The sequence below is a fragment of the Rhinopithecus bieti genome, unplaced genomic scaffold (assembly GCF_001698545.2).
Source record: "Rhinopithecus bieti isolate Rb0 unplaced genomic scaffold, ASM169854v2 scaffold_7648, whole genome shotgun sequence".
Taxonomy (NCBI): domain Eukaryota; kingdom Metazoa; phylum Chordata; class Mammalia; order Primates; family Cercopithecidae; genus Rhinopithecus; species Rhinopithecus bieti.
In genome coordinates this window covers 74044-96023 of record NW_016805609.1, presented here as the reverse complement: position 1 = coordinate 96023, position 21980 = coordinate 74044, and the positions used below count along the sequence as shown (strand labels likewise).

Below are 21980 nucleotides of genomic sequence, written 5' to 3'. Positions count from 1 at the left end.
CTCTTTGGGGTCCCATTATTCTGTGGATCACACTCCACTACTTCAGGATTGACCCTGGCATTTTTTCCAGTGTCCCCTCAGAAACTCATTCAGTCAGAGGCTGTTCATTCTGCTAGCGAAGATCTGAGTACTTGGTATGAGCCAGGCATTATTTTAGGCATTGTGGGAAGCATAAACCAAAAAAGAGACATGGCTCTTGCTCTCATGGGAGTTTCTAGTCTAGTGGGGGAAAGAGACATTAAACAGACAAAGATACACATGCATAAAGACAAATGAAGTCAGTGACAGAAAGAACTGGTGAAATAATTGAGGTCAGAAGGGCGGAGACCCACTTAAGAATGATGGAGTCTCAGAGGTCTCTCTGAGGAATGATCTGTAGGCTGAGACCTAAAAAGTGAGAATGGGCCAGTCAACAAGTCATGTCAACAAAGACTGGCTGTGTACATTTGTACAAACTGGGGACACAGAGGTGACCTGAACAGAGTCTTGCCCTTAAGGAATTGACATTTTGGATTACTATGTGTGGTGGGGAAAGACAGAAAGCACATTAGGAGATTAGGGGAGTTGATTTCCAGGGATAGAGAAGCAGGAAGGTTTAGGGACCTGAAAGCAAATCATATGGGTTAATTAGTGGGGGTAACAGGGAAAGTGCCAGAACTAGAGGCTGGAAAGACTGGACAGACCTACATCTGGGCCTTATAGGCCATCCTAACGGTTTGATGTGTTTCAATGAGGGAACAGCATTCTTATTTGAAAAGGTTCACTCTGACTGCTACTTACAGTAGCAGGAACTGATTCCTCACTAGAGCCTCTGAAGGAACACAGGCTTGTCAACACCTTGATTTTAGGACTTCCGACCTCCAAAACTGTAAGATAATAAGTTTGCAGTTTTTTTTTTTTGAGATGGAGTCTGGCTCTGTTGCCCAGGTTGGAGTGCAGTGGCCGGATCTCAGCTCACTGCAAGCTCCGCCTCCCGGGTTCACGCCATTCTCCTGCCTCAGCCTCCTGAGTAGCTGGGACTACAGGTGCCCGCCACCTCACCCGGCTAGTTTTTTGTATTTTTTAGTAGAGACGGGGTTTCACTGTGTTAGCCAGGATGGTCTCGATCTCCCGACCTCGTGATCCACCCGTCTCGGCCTCCCAAAGTGCTGGGATTACAGGCTTGAGCTACCGCGCCCGGCCAAGTTTGCATTGTTTTAAGCCACTGAGCTTGTAGTAATTTGTTATAGAAGCAATAGAAAACTAATACAGGAAAGAACTTGAGAAATGATTTGAAGAACCCAGAAGCAAGAGGTGGTCCCACTTCCTCTCAGAGAGGAGGAGGTTTGCCTACCCACAAACTGTGTCATTTCCATAGTCCTACAACCAGTATCACTGAGGGATTATAGGCAGGAAAGTGATTGGGGGCAGTTGTAGTGGTTCATATAGAGATACTGATGGCTTAGAGAAGGGTGATAAATGAGGACAGGCAGAGGAGGTGGATTTGAAATATATTGGAGGGAGGGAGAGAGAACTTGCTACGAGCTAGAAAAGAGGGAGAGAAAAATACCAGCAATGCCTCTTGGCATTTTCCTTCAGCAGTTGAGAGGACTGAAGTCACTTTACCAAGTTGAGGAAGCTGAAGAAGCCACATATTTTGGAGCAGAGACTCAGAGTTCCATTTGAGATGCTACTGAGACATCCAACTGGAGATGCTAACACACAAGTCTGGAACTTGGGTTAGGGGTTAGACAGAATATTTCATTTTGAGAGTTGTTAGCATATAAATGATATTGAAAACCATGGGGTTGAATGAGAAAACCAAGGGGTTGAATGAGAAAACCAAGAAAGAGAGGGGAGCATCTGAGGAGAGTCCTAAACCACATAAACATTTAGAAAATAGATGGAAGAAGAAAAACCTTTGGAGGAGACTTAGGAGTGACTAATGCAGTAGAACAAAATCAGGGAAATATGGCTTCATTGAAACCAAGAAAGGAGAGAGTCTGAAGAAAGGAGTGACAACCGTCTCCACAAGCAGCTCTTTCATCTGATAATAATATAAATATTACAACTTGATGGAATATCTAAAGCTATGAGTCAAATTCTCTATATTTTTCTCATTCATATTGTTAATTCATATACAAATCTAAATCTGGATCTAGAATATTTGACAAAATTATTTGATGGACTCGTCAAATTACGCCATCACTAATCATATTTTAAAAGTGATCCTTAACTTAGAAAAATAAAATATTATGTTAAGTTTAAAAAGCAGGATACAATACAGATCATAAAATTTAAACAAGAAAAACCAAGTGCATGTGTACACATCCACAAAGGAAAATAAGACACGAAGGAAATATACCAAAATGTACCATTATTTCTGGATAGTGGGATATTAGGTGAATTTTGCTTTGAAGTTTTGTACTTCCCAAGCTTTCTAAATTTTATGTTTTATATATAGGAAAGGAAATATCCTCCAATGAAGGTAGTGTTACTATATTTTAAAATACATTTTGAGGGATGACAAAGGCATGTTTAGGCATTGCTCACCTTTCTAGCTTTTTCTTTTAGGTCAAGGCCTTAATGCAACAAACCTATGTAATGGTTGTGCTGTTATAAAACACAGTCATAACAAGTTTATTTTTGTCTCCCACTGTTCCTCTAAATGTATTCTGGGGTTAGATTTTTCTTCTGCCCCAGCATGAAATGTACGGCAGGTCTATGACCCTTCTGGTGGCTTCTGGAATAAAAGGTCCTGTCCAGGTATGGTAGTTTGCACCTGTAATTCCAGGATTTTGAGAGGCCAGGGCAGGAGGATCACCTGGACCTAGGAGTATGAGACCAGCCTGGGCCGCATAGTGAGACCTTTTCTCAACAGAAAATGAAAAAACTGGTCAGGCACGGTGGTGGCACCTGTAGTCCCAGTTACTCAGGAGGCTGAGGCAGGAGGACTGCTTGAGCATAGGAGGTAAAGATTGTAGTGAGCTGTGATTGTGCCACTGCATTTCAACTTGGATGACAGAATGAAACCCTGACTCAAAAAAAAAAAAAAGTCTTCTGTTTGTTTATTCCCAGTCATAGATCTGTATAAAGGGTCTCATCTAGACATTTGGTATGTATAGTCCTGCTTTATAGCAATAATAATAAAAACTTACATGTGCTTTTGGTAGCCATCTCTCTCTTCCCCCAGCTTGCCTGGCACAAGCCGGCCTCCAGCAGTGGGAGGGGCTTGAGAGCCTCTCTTCTCTTCTCTTTTCTGACTGGTTGCCGGAGGGAGGGGAAAAGAGGTAGGAAAGGTCTTTTTTGAAGAGTACAGTTTTTAAATGTATCAGGCACTCAAAAGGCTGTCCAGGTATGCATCTTTTTTTCTTGTGAGGTGCTCTCATGGGGTCTGCAGTTCTCCCCTCCAAATGGCTATTGCATTCCTCTGCTTGGTAGTTTCCTGTTGTTTCTCCAGGTCCTGACATAGACAGCACTGGGGTGACTCCACATTAGCTCTCTCTAGAGCTCAGTGCCCTCCATTGGTCACATATCATTTGCCTGGAACACCGAACCTCCCCAAGAAGACTTTTTTGCTTTTGCCATCATCAGAGCAGCTGACCAAAACTTCTCTTCTGAAAACTTTCTGATTTTTCAGAAAAATACTATAGTCGATTGCATCCCCCAGGCTCCATGGAGCACACAGCACACTCCTCAGTGGTCTCACAGAAGCTCCCTTCCCTAGGCTTGAGATCATGGGCAGACCCTCTCCCAAGCCTCTTCCATTTGTGGGTTACTCATGACATATCAACAACTCTTTCCAAATTTCCTCTTCCATATCCCACAGTGAGCCAGCCAGGCCCTTTCATAGAGTGGGGTGATCATTCGACTGGTCTTAGACCACCTCCTTCCCCAAGTTCTACATGGCAGGCTGGCACCTGACCTTGGAATGTGATTAATATGCTTCCATCCCTTCAGCTTGTATTGTGTGGGACTGATTCACGGGTCCCGCTGATCACATGGGGTTTGGGCCAGCTGCATCAATGGACTGCTCACTGTGTTCCGTTCCACCTGCCACGTGACTGCCAGACTCCTCATTCCAAGGCTCTCTTTCTCTTTTTCCTTTTAAAACCACCTCCCAGCATAGAAGCCGCCACTAATTTTTGACCATCTGTAGAAATGAATCCAAATTCTTTGCTTGGCCTTCAAAACTTTCTACAATTGAGTTTCTGTTAATGCTAAATGCTGTAATAAATCAATTCTCAAATGCCAAGTCCTATTAAAAAAAAAACCCTTAAAATTCAATGTCTTGATTCAAGAGAAGTTTATTTTTTGACAAGGCATAGTCCACAGTGAGTGTCTCTGAATGATGATCCACTTGCCTTGGTCACATGATTCAGAGAGCCTGGCTCCTGCATCCTGTGGCTCTAGTAGCCCCTAGGATCGTAAAATCCCCCCAGTCCAGCTGGCTGATAGGAGAGGTGAGAGAAGGAAAATCCACTTCTTCCTACCTATGCCAGGAAGTGACAGTGCAGGATATCTACCCCAGGCCTGTCCCTCAACCTTCCTTCACCCTGCTCTGTGCCCTGGGTTACCATCAGTAAGGCTACATCAAAGGGCTCCCTTGCCCTCTGCCTTCTAGTTGGGTTTGGCCAATGGGACACCATGGCAGAAGACTGCAGGGAGGTTTGAGAGTGAGGTCAAGGTGTTTACTTCCATCCCTCCCTCTTTGAGGGTTTGACTCGGTCTGGTTGTATCCTTCTGAAGGTTATAGCTCTTCTCTGTGGATCTTTCCAGATGATTCCTACTCTGGGATCTAGAAATAGTACTCTTCTCTTACCTCAGAAATAGTACTCTTCTCTTACCTCTTCATGGCTTGCGGGGTGGTGGGGAGAGGCGGGAAACAAGGTGCATTTTGCCTCAAGACACCGAACTACTCCTTATGGTTTCCCTGCATTTCTCCCACATCTTTGCAAACAGAGTCTCTCTTTTTCTTTTCTTTTCTTTTTTTTTAAATTTTACTCTAAGTTCTAGGATACATGCACAGAACATGCAGGTTTGTTACATAGGTATACATGTGCCATGGTAGTTTGCTACATCTATCAACCTGTCATCTAGGTTTTAAGTCCTGCATGCATTTGGTATTTGTCCTAATGCTCTCCCTCCCTTTGCCCCTCACCTGCTGACAGGCCCTGGTGTGTGATGTTCCCCTCCCTGTGTCCATGTGTTCTCATAAACAGAGTCTTTCTTAAATTCCTTTCAAATTATCTGATTTAAGTGTGCCATCCATTTACTGCCCAGGTCCTCCACACAATGACTCATTCATAGTACACTAGCAAGGATGAGCCATATGTCCTGGCTCAGATGCAAGGAGGGCTGGCTCTGCAGCTGCTTTCCAGACCCAGCTGTGCTTTGGAAGAGGGGGCACAAACTCTGGTGGACCAGTTACTGTTTTGGCCACAAGCCAGAGATCCTCTTGCCTCTACACAAATCCACCACTTTAGCCAACCTGTCCCACTTAAACTTGCCTTGCGATTTCTGGTCTCTGCATCCACTGATCTCTGGGCTTTCCATGCTGTCCTTTTCCATTTTCTTTTCAGTATCCTACCCACTCTTCCAGGTCCAGCTTTACCAATCGTCCCTTCAAACAGCCTCTGTTCATTACAGCAGCTAAAAATGGTTACTCCCTTCTCCCAGTACGAATCATTTAATACGTGACTTTTGGAGTATTCCGTTATTTCCATGATTGGCAACTACATTTCTGATGTAATTTCTGCAGCATCTGCATTTTCAAAAATAAGAACACTGGAGTTCCACTAAATGATGGCCTTCCCTAGGCTTGCACGAACACTCCATGTGGTGAAATTGCCTTATAACAAGGTTATTCTAACACACTAGGCACTAAACAACCTTGGAAGGAGACCAACACAGATCCACTTTATATTTAATTTTCCCTTTTTATCAAGCAGCCTTTTAACAAGATCATAGTGTATCTGTCTGTTTGATAGAAGCTTTGCTTCTCAACATTTAATAGGAAAGGCAGAATAAAGAAAAAGTGTTTCATGGTTTCTTTGAAATGATCTCTACCTTAATTTGATTGGCAGTGAAGCATGTTCCCTCACTGGAAAGGAAGAGCATGTTAAGTAAACACTCTTCATTAACAGAAAAATACTGTACTCTTAAAGTATTCATAATACAGCAACATCAAATTATGCACACTTAATTGCCCTAAAAAGAGACATGCCATCAACTGCAGATGAAATTCTTGATTTAAGATAGAGCTGTTATATTTGCTGTATATATTTGCTGTTATATTAGTCTTCCAGAAATATTACCCTTTAAACTGAGATGTTCATTATAAATGTAACACAGTATAATATCCTTAATACTATTCTTACATACTAGGGAAGAATATTTCATTTGTCTGTGTACTCAAATAAAAATTGTTATTTATTTGATATAAGTATCGATTTAGATTCAACAGATTAAAATAAGACAGGATTGACTTTTCATCCTAGAATCAACCAAAATAAAATTTCACACAAACTTAGGATGTTCGATTTCCTGGTAGAGGACTTGCTATTGGAAAGATGAAATATTAGTTCAGTGCTAAGCACTGTTTTGGGGAAAATAACACAATGCTTACGGCGGATGTTACTGGTTGTCTCCAGCATCTATTCTCTCTTCTTACTTAGCAGTTGTTCTTCGTGAGGCTTGACTTTGCCCTTGGGGACATCTGGCTGTGTCTGGAGACAATTTTGGTTGTCACACCTGGGCAGTGCTCCTGGCATTGATTGGACAGAGGCCAGGGATGTGCTAAACATCCTACAATGCACAGAACAGCCCCGTCAACAAACAATTATCTAGCTCAAATGTCAATAGTGCTGAGGTTCAGAAATCTTGTGACATAGTAACAGAGATTTCAACTGGGTATTTTGCCTGGCTCTCTTTTAGGTAGGTATCATCACATTACTATTTTCTGGCTATTGAGATGGGACAGGAAATGATGTGTCCAACTTCCAGGTCACACCCTCACCAGGAAGGGGTCTGCTGTGTACAGATGTGATGGACAGAGATGAAGCAGGCTTCTCTAATCACTTCTGTTAGCTATAGGTTGAGAATGGTAGAAAAACAAGATGGAAACCTAGGCCCCTAAATACCCTGCAGAAGCAAGTAAATGACCTCTGCACTTCACGCATGTGAGAAATAAACTTCAACTTAGTTTAAGCCACCGTCATTCTGGTTCTTGTTTTTACTTATATTCCAAGTGCATATACCCTATGGACCTATAACCAAATGCTCTTTACCTGAAAACAATATAGGTTCAAAATATATCAGACTGAAAGATAAATATCCATAAAGATACCATTGCTCAATTTAGAAAAGTAAATTGTAGCCCACGCTCATTGAGAAAAAGTCAAAAAAAAACCCTCAACTATAGAAAGTGAAACACCAATGTGCCCTTCTCATGCTTACTCTTCATGGTTAACTATTGTCAACCGTTTCGTGTTTGGGGCGTTTTTCTCTACACACTGAAAAATACATGCATGTATACAAGCATTACAAATAAAAGTGAGGCTGGGCATGGTGGCTCAGGCCTGTAACCCCAGCACTTTGGGAGGCCGAGGTGGGTGGATTGCTTGAGCTCAGGAGTTCAAGACCAGCCTGGGCAATGTGGTGAAACCCTGTCTTTACAAAAAATGCAAAAATTAGCTGGGTAAGGTGGCTCGTGCCTGGGGAGGTTGAGGCAGGAGGATCACTTCAGTCTGGGAGGTGGAGGTTGCAGTGAGCTGAGATTGCACCACTGCACTTCAGCCTGGATGACAGAGGGAGACCCTATCTCAGAAATAAAAATAAAATTAAAATGAGACTATTCGTGCTTTGTTTCAGTTTGCTTTTTTTTTTTCAAATACTATCCTTCAATCTATAAAGATCTCATTTTTTAAATGGTTACATAGATTTTCATAGCTTGTATGTATCACAATTGTTTTAACTACTCTCTTATTGATAGACACTAGGGTTCTTGTTCTGTCTCTTTAATAGAAAATAATGTGGTGATGAATATCCTTGTTCATATATTCCTATACACTTATTTCTTGAATATTTCTGCAGCTTTGATTCCTAGAAGAACTGCTGAGTTAAAAAATATGCACAGTTACACTTTTGGTAGGTACTGCCAAGATGTCTTCTACAGATTTCATCAATTTATATACCCACCCACAGAGTGCTCGGTAAGAATGATTCTGTCCTCATACTCCTACCAACACCAGTATCATCAATATTGTTAACTTTTGCCAGTCTTGTTGTTTTAGTCCCCATTTTCCTGATCACTAGTGAGATAGATTCTCTTTTTGTGTATTAATTGTATGATTTGCTCTTAACTTTATAATTTTCATTTTTTATGGTTATACACTAATAGTCATGTTCAATTATTTTATAGCAATTGAAGTTAAACTGCATTTGTAAAACAGCCCCCATGGAAGCTCTAAAACAATAAAATTTCCATGACTTCTCTTATTAAAATTGTATGCTCTCACAGGGCAGAGACTATAGCTGTTCTACCAAATAGCTCTAACCCACCAAATAAGGTTCTTCTTTTTCCTTTTTATAATAAAATTTTACACTTCTCTAGCCTTTTTCATTTAAAATTTAAAATAGTCCTTTAGAAGAATTTACACCCATATATATCATTAAATATACACTTTTGCAATAACAAATAAGGAGTGTGTTCCCTAATTGGCTCATTGGGATGCTGGATTCTTGGAGGAATGTGTAACAGCAGCTTGTGGGTGAAGTGGGGGTTGAGAAACACACCTAGACAGAGAGATACGGAGAAACTGCAATTGTGCCTGCCTACCTATGTATTTAAAGTCATACACTGTAGGGCCAGAAAGGACCTGTAAGATGGGCTTCCTTGAAGTAAGAAATGATCAGGTATCTTTAGGTGGAATCTTTTCACATTACAGTAGTGCCTTTCTTGCCATAACTCCACTCACTCTTCTTTTGATGGGGAATGAATGGAATATGTTCATGGCTCTTTTCACCATTCTATTAGCTAGCTGGCCTTTCCTGAGTGCTTACTGTAGTCCAAGCCTTGTACAAAATTACTTACTCTTGATTTACATAAGATGAAACTGGCCCAGAAGGACAAATCAGCTTATCCAAGGCTACACAGTGAGGAGGTGGCAAAGCTGGCCCTTGAACCTAGACCTGTTAACCCTGAGTCCATGCTCATAACCATCATACCTGATGTCATAACCCAACATAGAATTACAGAAATAGTAGCTTTATAGTTTTGTATTTCAGTTTAGCACAGGCCCAGCTAAACTATGTAGCTATTCCAACTGCTTGTTTCTTGACTACATGGGCCTGTTTCCAAGCAATACCAACCCAGCTTCTACTCTTTTAATTTGCATTCTCCTTTGACTGGCAAATCCATGGTTAACTCTTTGCCCATAGGTGTGGAGATGGGTCAGGGCCAAAGTCAAACCTCTGCACTACAGAATTCTCCAGGGGCACATCACAGCCCTCTGCCAAGTCAGGTGCACAGACACATGGGCACTAATTTAAAAGGTGTCCTAGATGGGGCCAAAGTGGAAAGGTTTCACTATAACATTGGCACTTGGGAATCTTTAGAACAGGAATTAGAATCTAGGCTGTTTACCAGCTTTAAGTAAAACAAGATTAGGACAACCAACCAACCTCCCCTCAAAGAAACCCTCAGCAACCTCCACTCTCTCATCCATCCCTTCTGGCCTTATGCTATCCCCACCTACTTCGAGAGGATATTAACCCCTAGCCACCAAGCTCTTGCTTCATATGAAGTCACACACACACACACACACACACACACACACACACACCCCACTGCTGTTGTTGCTGATTTAGGGAATGAAAGGGGATGATTATAACTCCCTTTAAAACACTGAAACCAGCACGGAAACTTAATATACTCTGGAAATATCAGTGACATACAAGATCTGGTTGTTATTTTTTACTACTTACCCCAAGAGACTGCAAACCTTTCCTTTTCATTCCACCAACTGACCTCTTCAGTTTTAAAAAGAAGAATGTATTTAGCTAAGGAGGGGAAATAAACCAGTATCTCTCAGTGTTCTGATAGTGTTCGCCAAGCCACTGGTCACTATTCTGCAGTTAATTCAAGAGATAAATCTCTGACTTTATAAGACAGGAGTTAATTGCTATCCATTTACCCAAACAAAGAGAAAAAAATAGAAATGAAGCTTCTTATTGGGGTACGGATCACTGGATTTTCCCCCCCATTTGTGCCTCAATTTGTATTAGTCATGTAGCTTTTTTGTAACTAATCTTCTTGATATATAAAAGACATAATGAGGAATATAATATATGATACTGAAACAGGCCTAGAAGAAATCAAAATAGTTTTTCTTTTCCTTTCAAATCTCTCCCAGTTTAATTCTTCCTCCTCTTAATTTTCATAATAAGCTCTAAGGGTAGACGATAGGGAATTATACATATATGTATGATATCACAGATGTAATTATCTATGTTAGAGGAATAAATAACATTTATGAAATAGAAAAGCAAAGCTCAGGGATCCGAGATTTAGAAGGAAGAAAGAGGCAGGGTTACTGTTGCTAAACAAGACAGAATCATACATAGAACAAAAACACTTTCAAATTGACAATGCAGTGATTTTATAGACTGACAGTGAGAGGCATCACTTGCTGTGACTTGTTTACCAATCTCAAATCACTTTTCCATATGCCAGCCCTAAACACTCCTTATTATAGAATATAACCAGCAGATGTAAGGACTAACGAATGACGTCAAGAAGGGATGAGGAAAATGGCTTCTCTCTAAATTCTTATGGCCAAGCTGTCTTTTCTGAAAGAATGGGGGTAAAGACATCCCTCCTTTAATAATTGAGTTATTTTAAATGACTGGCATAGCAATTGTTTACAGTACCATGTGCTTTGTAGTTCTGGCCATATTTCTGGAAAGCCACAGAAGAACAATGACAAGGGAATTTTAAACAAAACAATCTGAAACATTAATACCAGTATTTACCTAAAGGGGCTTTAAAATTTAGAATGTAGGTGTTTCCTGGGGAGAAAAGACTGGTTTTGAGTTTTGAAGACTCTAATGCAATGATTTCCATTGAGATATTTTAATACACATATATTTTATTGTGTTAAGTGCTTATTTTGTATAAGATTAAGTTATTTGCAACTTTTATTTCTCACCATAACCCATCTATTACCTCCACAGATGAGGAAACTTACATTCAGAAGGACTGTAGATAGGAAAGATAAGTCCTAGATCATGTTATACAAAAAGACTATTAAATGGAACTCTTCCTGAATGTGTACATAGACTAATATACACAAAGTTCATTTACATGTTTTTCAATAATCTCCATAACCTGGGTAAAGCACTGAAGGTGGGGGATAATTTTGAATATTGTGCATACTTTCAAATTTGGATTAAGCATTTTTTGTCCATGTAACCTCACGTTTCAAGATCTAGGATTACATTGTAGTCAAGATGCTATTTTCCCCCTACACACTTTCTCTTTTAGAACAGTGGAATAGAGTTTCCAAAATCCTCTATTTCTGAGCCCTGTACATTTAAACAAATAGAAGAGCCATGTTAGGCCCTCAGCTTCTCCCACCTGCCTGCAGCTCCCACGATCCAAACTCACTGGCTTTTCCTCCCTGGCCTTCTGGATCCCTATCTTCCCTTCTTCATAACCTTTAAAATTACTATGTTTCCTATTTCTAGAGGCCAGGATCAGCCTTCTGCAAGGAAAGCAACTAAGGTCTTCAGAGGAGAGGCACTGTCCTCCAAAACCCAGCTGGCTACCCAAGCTGCAGATAGGATGAAAGAGAACCCCCACAGCTCCGTGGCCCCGGCTCTAGGCTTCTAGCTCTTCTTCTACCAGCTTTTTGACCAAAGGTAGAAAAAGAGAAGTATTCACAGACAATGACTATGGTCCTGATTTCATAAACCCCACCATATTAATTTATAAACATGGACAGATGTTTGGGATCATCAACGTGCAGCAACATCAGTTTCAGGCCCCTTCTGCCACCAGGGGGCTTTGAGACTCTGAGACAGCTTCATTATAGCACAGGGGCTCACTTTCCTCCTCTAGAAAATAAAGGCAGCTGGCTTAGAGAATTGCCAAAATTTCTTCCTCCTCTAAAATTCTATACGATATATGACTTTCTGACTTCATTTATTTTTCAGTGTAGATGGTCACTGGAAGCCACTTATTTTGTATGGTTTAACATATTTCATTCCACCATTTTCTCGGTCTGTTTTTTCTTTTTTTTTTCCCCCTCCCACTTACAGTTGCTGCTCTAAAAACGCAACAGAAAGTAATTGCATTTTGCCTTCTCTGGATTACAACTCTTAGAGACCAATACCAAGAAAGGAGAACAGGCAGTCATTTTTCTCACAAGTGGAGCAGGAGGAAGCAGCCTTGCTTCACCCATGTGCAATTTCCAGAAGTGCCAGCTGGGTAGAGGCTAGGCTGCTGCTTAATTCTCTTTAGTTCTTTTCTCTTGAACACTGAGAGAGCATTATTAAATTGTTTTGGTTGTTGCCCAGGTCATAAAAGTTGGTGTCAGAGCTACCAACAAACACCTTTGAATCACCCCCATGGGATCCCCCGCATTGGATCTCCCTCATTGGTTCTGGCCACCAGACTTGGACATCTTTCTGGGCTGTCAGGTGATGGGCCTGTTCTCAGCAGGTTTCCAAGAACCCCTTGACTGGATCCCCACAAACCAGTCTTCCAGTGGCCCAGTCCCAAATGCACCACTGTTGGCTCCTGCTGCTACAACACAAGTGGAAGTGCCCGATGCATAGCTGATTGCTCAATAGAGGGCTGCTTCCTTCCCCCTTCCCCAGGCATGGTTAGAGGAAACTGTGATGGGTTTCTGCAGCCCAGACCTCTGACCCCACACTCTTTCCAACAACGCTAACCTTTCTGCCCTCTAACCACAATGCCTTTCTCAGAGCTTAACTCAGTGTTGGCTGAATGACTGAGTAGATGATATTGAATGAATACAGATCATCTCAATGCCAAGCTTCCATGAGCCTATGGACACATAACCCCTACTGTAAGGCCTCTCTCTTGTTTAGGCCCTGCAGCAGTCAACTTTCAGGATGCACACAAGTAATCAGTTACCTGTCTAAAAATGTTTTCTTCTCTTACATATTTCTTGAGTCCATTGCACAAAAGGCCTGGCCGACTACTGATTTTATCTTCACCTCCGATATTCTGTGCTTTCTCTTAACAACCTCTGCCTGTCTCCTGAGCCACAACTCCAGCTTCCCCTCTTCCAGGCCCATGTTGGTAGGGCCTGTGTCTGTGCAGAATCCGTTCATCTTTCTCCCAGCACCAACATCGGATACTTGGCTCCAGAAGGTTATAAGAAGGGTTGCTTGGAAACAGGTTGGCTTGTGAAAGAAACCTGGCACAGTATATGGCTGGGGGGGAATTTTCTACAGTCTGGTTGGGTAAGGAAATAGGTTTTCCCAAGAGGAGTAGAGTGGCTCACTCTCTGAATTGAAGTGAGTCAAAGAGGCCTCAGTCTCCTCCATCTACCACCACCAGTCGGAGCTGCCCGACAAAGGCATGGGTAGTCCTGACGCCAGACTTCTTGTTGCTGATACTTACGGGCTTGCGTGGTTATGATGTGTTGCCATGGAGGGGAATCACCTTGCTATCAGCCCTACACAATAAGCATGATCGGAAATATTTGTGTCTGTATCCCATGATATAATTGGTTTGGAATGTAACCACCTGGCAATGGGGAAAATCCCCCAAAAATATGGAAATTTTCTTTCGAAAATTTAAAAGGGAAGAAGGAAATACAAATCATTTTGACTACATTGGTCCCTGAGTAGAACACAGCGCTGAGGGAAGGCTCTAGCAGCCTCCTAGCCATTTCCTCCCTCCTTGGACCCTTCTCCTTTTTCAGACACTGCTGCCATAGTGGTGTTTGCCAAGACTTGACCATGCTGAGGCCCAGTTCCTCCCCTGGGATAGGGTTCCCTGACTGGGGCTGCTTGTGTCAAGAATGGATCAGGGTAAGGCATTCCTTAGTTCTCTAGATTCACAATCATTTTTTAAAATTCTATGTTTGGTTATCTAAGCTATATCAGGACCCCAAACAAAAACAATACATAAAAATCCTCAACCACAGTACCCACAGATGTGAAGAGCAGAGGGAAGCTGGTTTTTAACTCTGGTCCCTGAGAACAGAGATCTCAGAGAGCAAGTGCGGAAGCAATACTAGGACCACCTTGGCTCACTTCAGTTCATGGACTATACCAGGTATGTTTATTCCACAAGTCAAGCTATTTCTAAATTAATCATTCTACATAGCCTTCAAAGCCAAGTATCAGATAAGTCACAAATTCCTGTAGGCCAAGATTTCTCAACTTTGGCACTATTGACATTTTGGATTCGAGACTTCATTGTTGTTTGGAGCTGTCCTGTACATTGTAGGATGTTCAGCAACGTCCCTGGTCTTTACAAATGGTGCCTGTAGCACCACTTCCTCCAGATGTAACAACCCAAAATACTTGCAGACATTACTAAATGCCCTCTGGAGGGGTGGTGAGCAAAATCAGCTCTGGTTGAGAACTAAGACTTTGTCTAAGTGCAAAACTCTCATACCAAGATACATTCCCCTTCTATCTGTAGGTGGAAGTACAGCATCAATGCTTGTTGTCTGCATATATGCTATCCACATCAATGGAATGTCTCATACTGCAGATGTGTCAAGAATAATGCTTTAATATTCCACAGTTTTAACTCACATTTTGTTTCACCAAGCCAAGTGCAAAACACTTGAAGTGACATTACTATTTTTAAAAAACAACCTTGGGTAATTTGGAAAAGAAAGTGCACTTGCTGTTGCTTTTGTCATGATCCCTGTCCTTAAAAGTGCTGCTGGTGCAGTGTGTGTACAAACATGCCTATCCACCCTCCCTGCCTCCATGGACACATGTGCACATAGACACTGATGCAAAGGCTACTGTGTACCACAGCAGATGAAAGCCAGGTTCTCAAGAGTAAACCAGGCAGGGAGTATATTAGCCATCCAAGCATGAGAAACGCTCAAGTGGAAATCGACATGAAGGCATCTTTGGGGCACATGGTTTGATGGTGTCACCCCAGTGAGTCCATCAGAGGTGCCGGAGATGAGCGTAGTGGGCTGAGAAACGCTGAGGGCCAGGGCCTGGAACATGAGTTACAGTGTGGCTTTCTGCACTCAGCATACTCTTGGTCCAGGGACTTAAGGTATTTGGGCCTCTGTTTTCTCATATGTTAAAGAACAGTTTTATCAGAGTACTTCCAACTCTAACAGTCTAAGTTTCTAAGAATACAATGCAGAAAATGCCACTTCCACCCACCCCACAATCCTTCTTCTTTCTAAATTAATCATTTCTGCCATTTCCACCTCAAATGATGGTCACTATTCTCAATTCAAAAAAACTGCAAAAACACACGGAATATTCAATTACTTTCAAGTAAAAAGGTCTGTCTAGTCCTGTCATCAGAAATGATGACTTTTATTCCTATTTTTTGTCCAAAGTTAAGTATCTGTGGATAGCTAATGTTCCATTTTCAAAGAACTATTAAAAAATCCATCTAAGTTTATCCAAACTGTGGGCTGAAAGATGGAAAATACCAGTCCCATGGTACATATGAAGTCACTGGCCTATTTATAGTTCTTGATTCTAACCTAGGGATCACTTGACTCTCTACCCCATGTAGAGATTTTCCATATATCATTTCCTTCTTCTGGACATGCTTCATAAACATGATCTGCTTCTGTAAACACCAAAGAAATAATATGGCAAATGGTTCTGTGGGAGAGGCATAATAATCCAGGAAATGAAGGGGGCCATATTGTCTCCAGCAGTGAGTTCAAAATTTGATTTTGAAAATTCTGTTCAAACATGAATTGCTTCATGTTAACAGTAGTAACCTGAGTCACATTTGCTTTTCAGTCACAAGGTGTTGCATCTGAAGCCAGCTTCATGCTTATATCCTAGAAAATGATTTCTCATTTACGTACATTGATTACAGGGAGACTTAGGTATTGAAGGTACATTTATTGAGCACGTTGATTTTATGGAGGGATTGAAGTAGAAAAGGGAAAGAGAGGAGGAGAAGGAAATACAGACCCGAGACAGTGATGTCTACACCTCAGGATCACAGTCGGTATCTACTGAGAGTACCAGACAGACTGACAGTAACGACAAAGACCTAACAAAGAGCTGCAGATGCACAGAGGTAGACACTGTGAAATTATGTGGTGGCAGACAGAACAATGTCTCCCAAAGATGTCCACACCCTAATCTCTAGAGCCAGCAAATACATAACCTTAGAAGGCAAAATATAACATGTTACCTTACAAGGTTGCAAATACAATCAAGGTTGATGATCAGCTGACCTTGAGTTAGGGAGATTGTCCTGGACTGTCCAGGTGGGCCTAATGTAATAATACGAGTTCTTAAGAGTTAAAAAAAAGAGGAGGCATAGGAGCAGGTGAGTGAGACATAATGTAAAAGGGATTCAATCTGCCATTGTTGGCTTTAAAGGTGGAGGAAGGGGCCATGAGCCAAGAAATGTAAGTGGCCCCTAAGGAAAAGGCTTCTCTCCTAGAGCCTCCATAAGGAACACAGCAATGCTGACACCTTGATTTTAGCCCAGCCAGAAGAATATTAAATGTCTGTTCTACAGAACTATAACATAACAAATGTTTTAAGTCCCTAAGTGTGCAGTAATTTGCAGTAGCAGCAATAAGAAACTAATACATACAGCAAATGTGAAATATTTTTTCTTTTCTTTTCTTTTTTTTTTTGAGATGGAGTTTCACTCTTGTTGGCCAGGCTGGAGTGCAATGGTGCGATCTTGGTTCACCGCAACCTCCGCCTCCCAGGTTCAAGCGAGTCAACTGCCTCAGCCTCCTGAGTAGCTGGGATTACAGGCATGCACCACCACGTCTGGCTAATTTTTGTATTTTTAGTAGAGATGAGGTTTCACTATGTTGGTCAGGCTGGTCTCAAACTCCCGACCTCAGGTGATCCGCCCAACCTTGGTCTCCCAAAGTGCTGGGATTATAGGCATGAGTCACCGCACTCAGCAGTGAAATACTTTCAATACTTTTAGGTCCTGTTCAATTGAGGCACCCGAACATTTTCACTCTTTGTCCCACTAGCCCCAAGAGTTGACACTAACTGGCACTGGGTTGAAATGAAGGAGACTGGCTTGCATCTCTGTGGTCTCAGTATGTGGTCCTAGAGGACCATTTGCTGAATAAACGAATGGGTGATGAGTTTATAACATGGAAGACTACACACTTGAACTTCTGGGTAGAAAACAGTCTTGACAGGACGTCTCTGGAATGGAGACGACCGTGGTTGGACCTAACAGAAATACAGAGGAAATACTCTTCCTCTTTCTGCAAGACCACATCTCCATCTCAGGCTCTGGTTACATCAGGGCTCCCGTAGGCTTGAAGGGCCGGTGGGATGGAAGCACGGTGTCATGCTTTAGGCACATTCAAGTTAATTTTCCTAAATTCAAACTCTGATGACAGACTTTGATAATTTTCTGTTGTATTCATTTTGCCAAGAACATAGAAAAGGGGGAGAAAATCTCTACTTTTTCCCACAGAGGATTAATCTTCCTAAACCGATGGAGTCATTTGAGTTCCTAATCCACAGGGTGTTTAAGGAAGGGTGGGAAAATATGCAAGATATTATTGCCTTTGCACCAAAGGGAAACCAACTCAGGTTTTCTCAAAAAGAGAGGTAGCCTTCTCCCTACTCTTTACCTTCTTCTCCTTCCCCTCTCCAAGGCATCCTGCCTGGCCTTCATAAAACGACTGCTGCAAGAGATGATCACAGAATCAAAACAAACAAAACCACCACCACCAAGAAACCAAGAGGCTTCAACGGCATTTAGCAGTCAACCACACCCCAAGTTTTGCAAATGAAGCAGCACAGGCCCAAATATAACATGAAATTATAATAAAATTCTCGACAAAAGGAAACCAGAGATGAAAAAGCACAGACTTTCAGGCAAAAGAAACACAAGCTTTTCTCCCCCCTGCCAAAACCAAAATTTCTCAATGATTTCAACAAACTGCCCACCCCAAAATAACTTGCAAAAAGCACTAACTCTTAGGATAATTTCCACATATTACTCTGGCATGGGGAAGTGATCAGTAGACTCATAGGAAGAAATTTAAAGACATTCTCGAAACTACAAGGAAATAAAAAGATCCCATTCATCTAAACTGACATAAAATCTGAATTAAATAATATTTTAAGAGAAACATGATTTTATTATTTGCTAGTACTTGGAGTATCTCAAAAAGCTAACCGTGTTTACAATAATTGCCTTTCCGTGGTCAGCTTAAATTATATGAAAAAGTGAATATTCAATAAATATTTTAGTTAATTAATTAAAAAAATTATTTCAACCTCTATTTTAGATTCGGGGATACAAGAGCAGGTTTGTTACCTAGGTGTAATGTGTGATGCTGAGGTTTGGGGTGCAGTCAATCCTGTCACCCTGTTACTGAGCACAGTATTCAATAGTTTTTTTCAACCCCTGCTCCCCTTTCTTCCTCTCCCTTCAATTATGATTTTTTTTTTTTTTTTTTGAGACGGAGTCTTGCTCTGCTGCCCAGGCTGGAGTGCAGTGGCCGGCTCTCAGCTCACTGCAAGCTCCGCCTCCCGGGTTCACGCCATTCTCCTGTCTCAGCCTCCCGAGTAGCTGGGACTACAGGCGCCCGCCTCGTCGCCCGGCTAGTTTTTTGTATTTTTTAGTAGAGACGGGGTTTCACCGTATTAGCCAGGATGGTCTCGATCTCCTGACCTCATGATCCGCCCATCTCGGCCTCCCAAAGTGCCGGGATTACAGGCTTGAGCCACCGCGCCCGGCCTCAATTATGATTTTAAAAAAGTTTCAGTAAAACTGGAGACAGAAAGAAACCTTCTTAATGCAGAAAATAATTTTCAAGCTAAAAGACAACAGTATACTAAGGNTTCTCCTGTCTCAGCCTCCCGAGTAGCTGGGACTACAGGCGCCCGCCTCGTCGCCCGGCTAGTTTTTTGTATTTTTTAGTAGAGACGGGGTTTCACCGTATTAGCCAGGATGGTCTCGATCTCCTGACCTCATGATCCGCCCATCTCGGCCTCCCAAAGTGCCGGGATTACAGGCTTGAGCCACCGCGCCCGGCCTCAATTATGATTTTTAAAAAAGTTTCAGTAAAACTGGAGACAGAAAGAAACCTTCTTAATGCAGAAAATAATTTTTCAAGCTAAAAGACAACAGTATACTAAGGGAAGCACTAGAGTGACACTTCCCAAATGTACGTGACCAAGGGATTTTTATTTATGTATCTATTAATAACTTGTGTGCACAAAGAATGCACTTTGGGAAACAGTACAAGAGCCATTTCTTTTTTAAAACACAAGTAAGACAAGGCTGTGCTGTTATCACAAGAATTCTTTGATACTGTTTTTGAATATCATATTAATAAGACAAGCCAATTACAAAATATTGGTTAGAAGGAGAAAAATGATAATTTATACATTATATGATTGCTACCTAGAATACCCAAGAATCAGTTATGAACCTAGTAGATTGGTTTAAAAAAAAAAAGGTGTCAGTTTAAAAAATAAACTCACATGAATCAAGATCTTATGTATCCCCAGTCAGAAAATGTAATGGAAAAAAATTCCCATGCACACAAGAAAAAAAAAAAAAAAAACTCAAAACATTAACAACAAACCCCATATAAGTTACACAGACATATATTCAGCTAAAATATAGGTACAAAATCTATGAAGAAAATAAAAGTTTACTGAGGAGTATAAAAGACAATATATCAACATTTCATTCTTGGAAGGAAAAATACAAGTTTAAAGATACTTCTTCTTTCTAAATTCATTAATTTAATATAATTTCAACAAAAATCACAATAGAAATTTTTTTTAGAGATAATGACCTTATAATTCCAAAGTTCAATCAGAGGGAAAAAAATGTAAAACATCACTAGGAAATTTTGAAAATTAAGAATACCATGGGAAGTCTTGCATTACAAATTTAAAATTAAAGCAAGGCATTACTAGCACAAAATTACAAAAGAAGAGCAAAGATAAAAGCCTTAAGGGAAGTATTAACAAATTTGACTATACAGAAGCTTGGGTCAAAAAAAAAAAAGTAAGGAAAAGTAAAAGTCTAATTTAAGACTGGAAAAGCATCTGCAACAAAAATGCAAGGCCCTAAATATATTAGTGCTTACAAATCAGACAGCAAAGGGTATTCATAGATAATAATACACATAAATCAATAAAAATCCTCTGGAAAGTCTAACTTAACAATAATAATGCAAATTAAAGTGAAAATTAAGGCATTTTCACCTATCTAGCTGTTAAAACATTTTTAAAGGAGCAGTGCTTACTGCTAGTGAAGACTCGGAAAACAGGGCTCCCCTAATTAGCTGGGGGACATCTAAGATGGGATAACCATTTTTAAAGGTAATTTAGTAAAGTGCCAAAATGCACAGACCACTTAACTTGGTTTCCTGAGGTCATGGGCCAAGTTCCTTGTGTTCACTGCTATATCCCTGCCTAACACAAATGAGTGCCCAGATATATCTACTGAGGGAGAACATGTAGGGAGAAAGGCATTCTGAAGCTGGAAACAAAGATACTGTTCCAGGCCATCTGGGTGCCGAACGCTTTCTAGCCCAGGTGACCTTGCTGAGGCTGAATTTGGGTCAATAAATAGGAAGGGCATGGATGTCTATAACATTTCCTATTCCAGGAGTAGACTGCGGGTTTAAATTCATCTCTCATGGAAATGGAAGCCTGAGGGGAAAGAGCTTCGGCCTGGTGCCCCAGATTTGACCAGACTCTGCCTTGTTTACCAGCCGCTGTGTGTCCCCGCTAGGGACTCTGAGCGCAAAGGGATGCCTAAGACATGCTGCATCTGCTCGACATGGCCACCTGGCTTCTGGTAAGACAGCCTCCCTTTGACCAGGTAAATCAGGAGCTTTATCATAAAGTGTAGTTTCTTCCCACCCATCTATAAACTCATCTGAAGCAATTCATGACCCTCATAATAAAAAAAAAACAAAAATGCACACTTAAAAATAAGTTATATATATATACATATATGTATATATGTGTGTGTGTATATATATGTATGTGTGTATGTAAGTATCCCATATGCTAAAAACAAAATTCTCTCCAAAAAATGAATAAAAAGTATGGAGATAAACATCAATGTAGTTTGAGTTGGCATACCCCAAATTCCAAAGGAAATGGAAACGTTTGATGTTTTATTACATTGAATGCTTCCTTGGAAAACAGGGTCTTGTTTTGTTTTTTATAAAGCAGAATCTCAGAAGACTCCATCCTTTGATTTTGTTCTGAAATTAAACTTTGCTGCTTTAAATCTCTTTTGTATTTACAACTTTAAAACCCCTCTAATTTGTCATCTTAAAGTTATATCCAAATCAAATATTCCAAAGAACATTTGGTTGGGGACAGGAATGGGGGAACTGACTTGTCTCCAAGATTAGAATAATTGATAAATAAGTTAAAAATAAAGAAATAACCTGGGGCGAGGGACTGTGCTGATTGTGCAGCTTAGGTTCATGATTTTCTTTAAAACCCATGCAATGGGTTTTAGATATTGTCTGCCCACTCACACCTTCCCTTATCTTGCTGTCTTCAACCACACACCCTCACCCCATCCTACTGCACTCTCTGTCCTTAGAGAGGGTGGCACTTGCTTCTTCCCAGAAAAACTCTATTGTCCCAGGAAGAACAGTTTGAATGTGTAAAGGCAGAGACAGATGAGGAAAAAGGGTTCTTGAAACCCAATATAGCTTCCTGAAACTAAATCAGACACTGAGAGATGGTAAAGCTGCAATAGAAAATTTGCCATTTTTATTTAATTTTTTTTTTTTTTTTTTTTTTTTTTT

At 41.0% G+C, this 21980-nt stretch overlaps 1 protein-coding gene across 3 annotated transcripts in view; it reads right to left on the bottom strand.

The window, feature by feature from the left end:
* Positions 1 to 21980, bottom strand: part of PIP5K1B (phosphatidylinositol-4-phosphate 5-kinase type 1 beta) — a 210870-nt gene that overhangs the window by 166778 nt on the left and 22112 nt on the right. The window contains exons 1-2 of one of the 3 annotated variants that reach the window (XM_017873044.1): positions 9967 to 10035; positions 6608 to 6786 (exon numbers count right to left, since the gene is read on the bottom strand). The exons of 1 other annotated variant lie outside the window; for it this stretch is intronic. The gene's annotated coding sequence lies outside the window, so the exon portion shown is untranslated. Of the gene's footprint in view, positions 1 to 6607; positions 6787 to 9966; positions 10036 to 21980 lie in introns of those variants that run through there. One more of the 3 variants, XM_017873045.1, reaches the window with a different exon arrangement.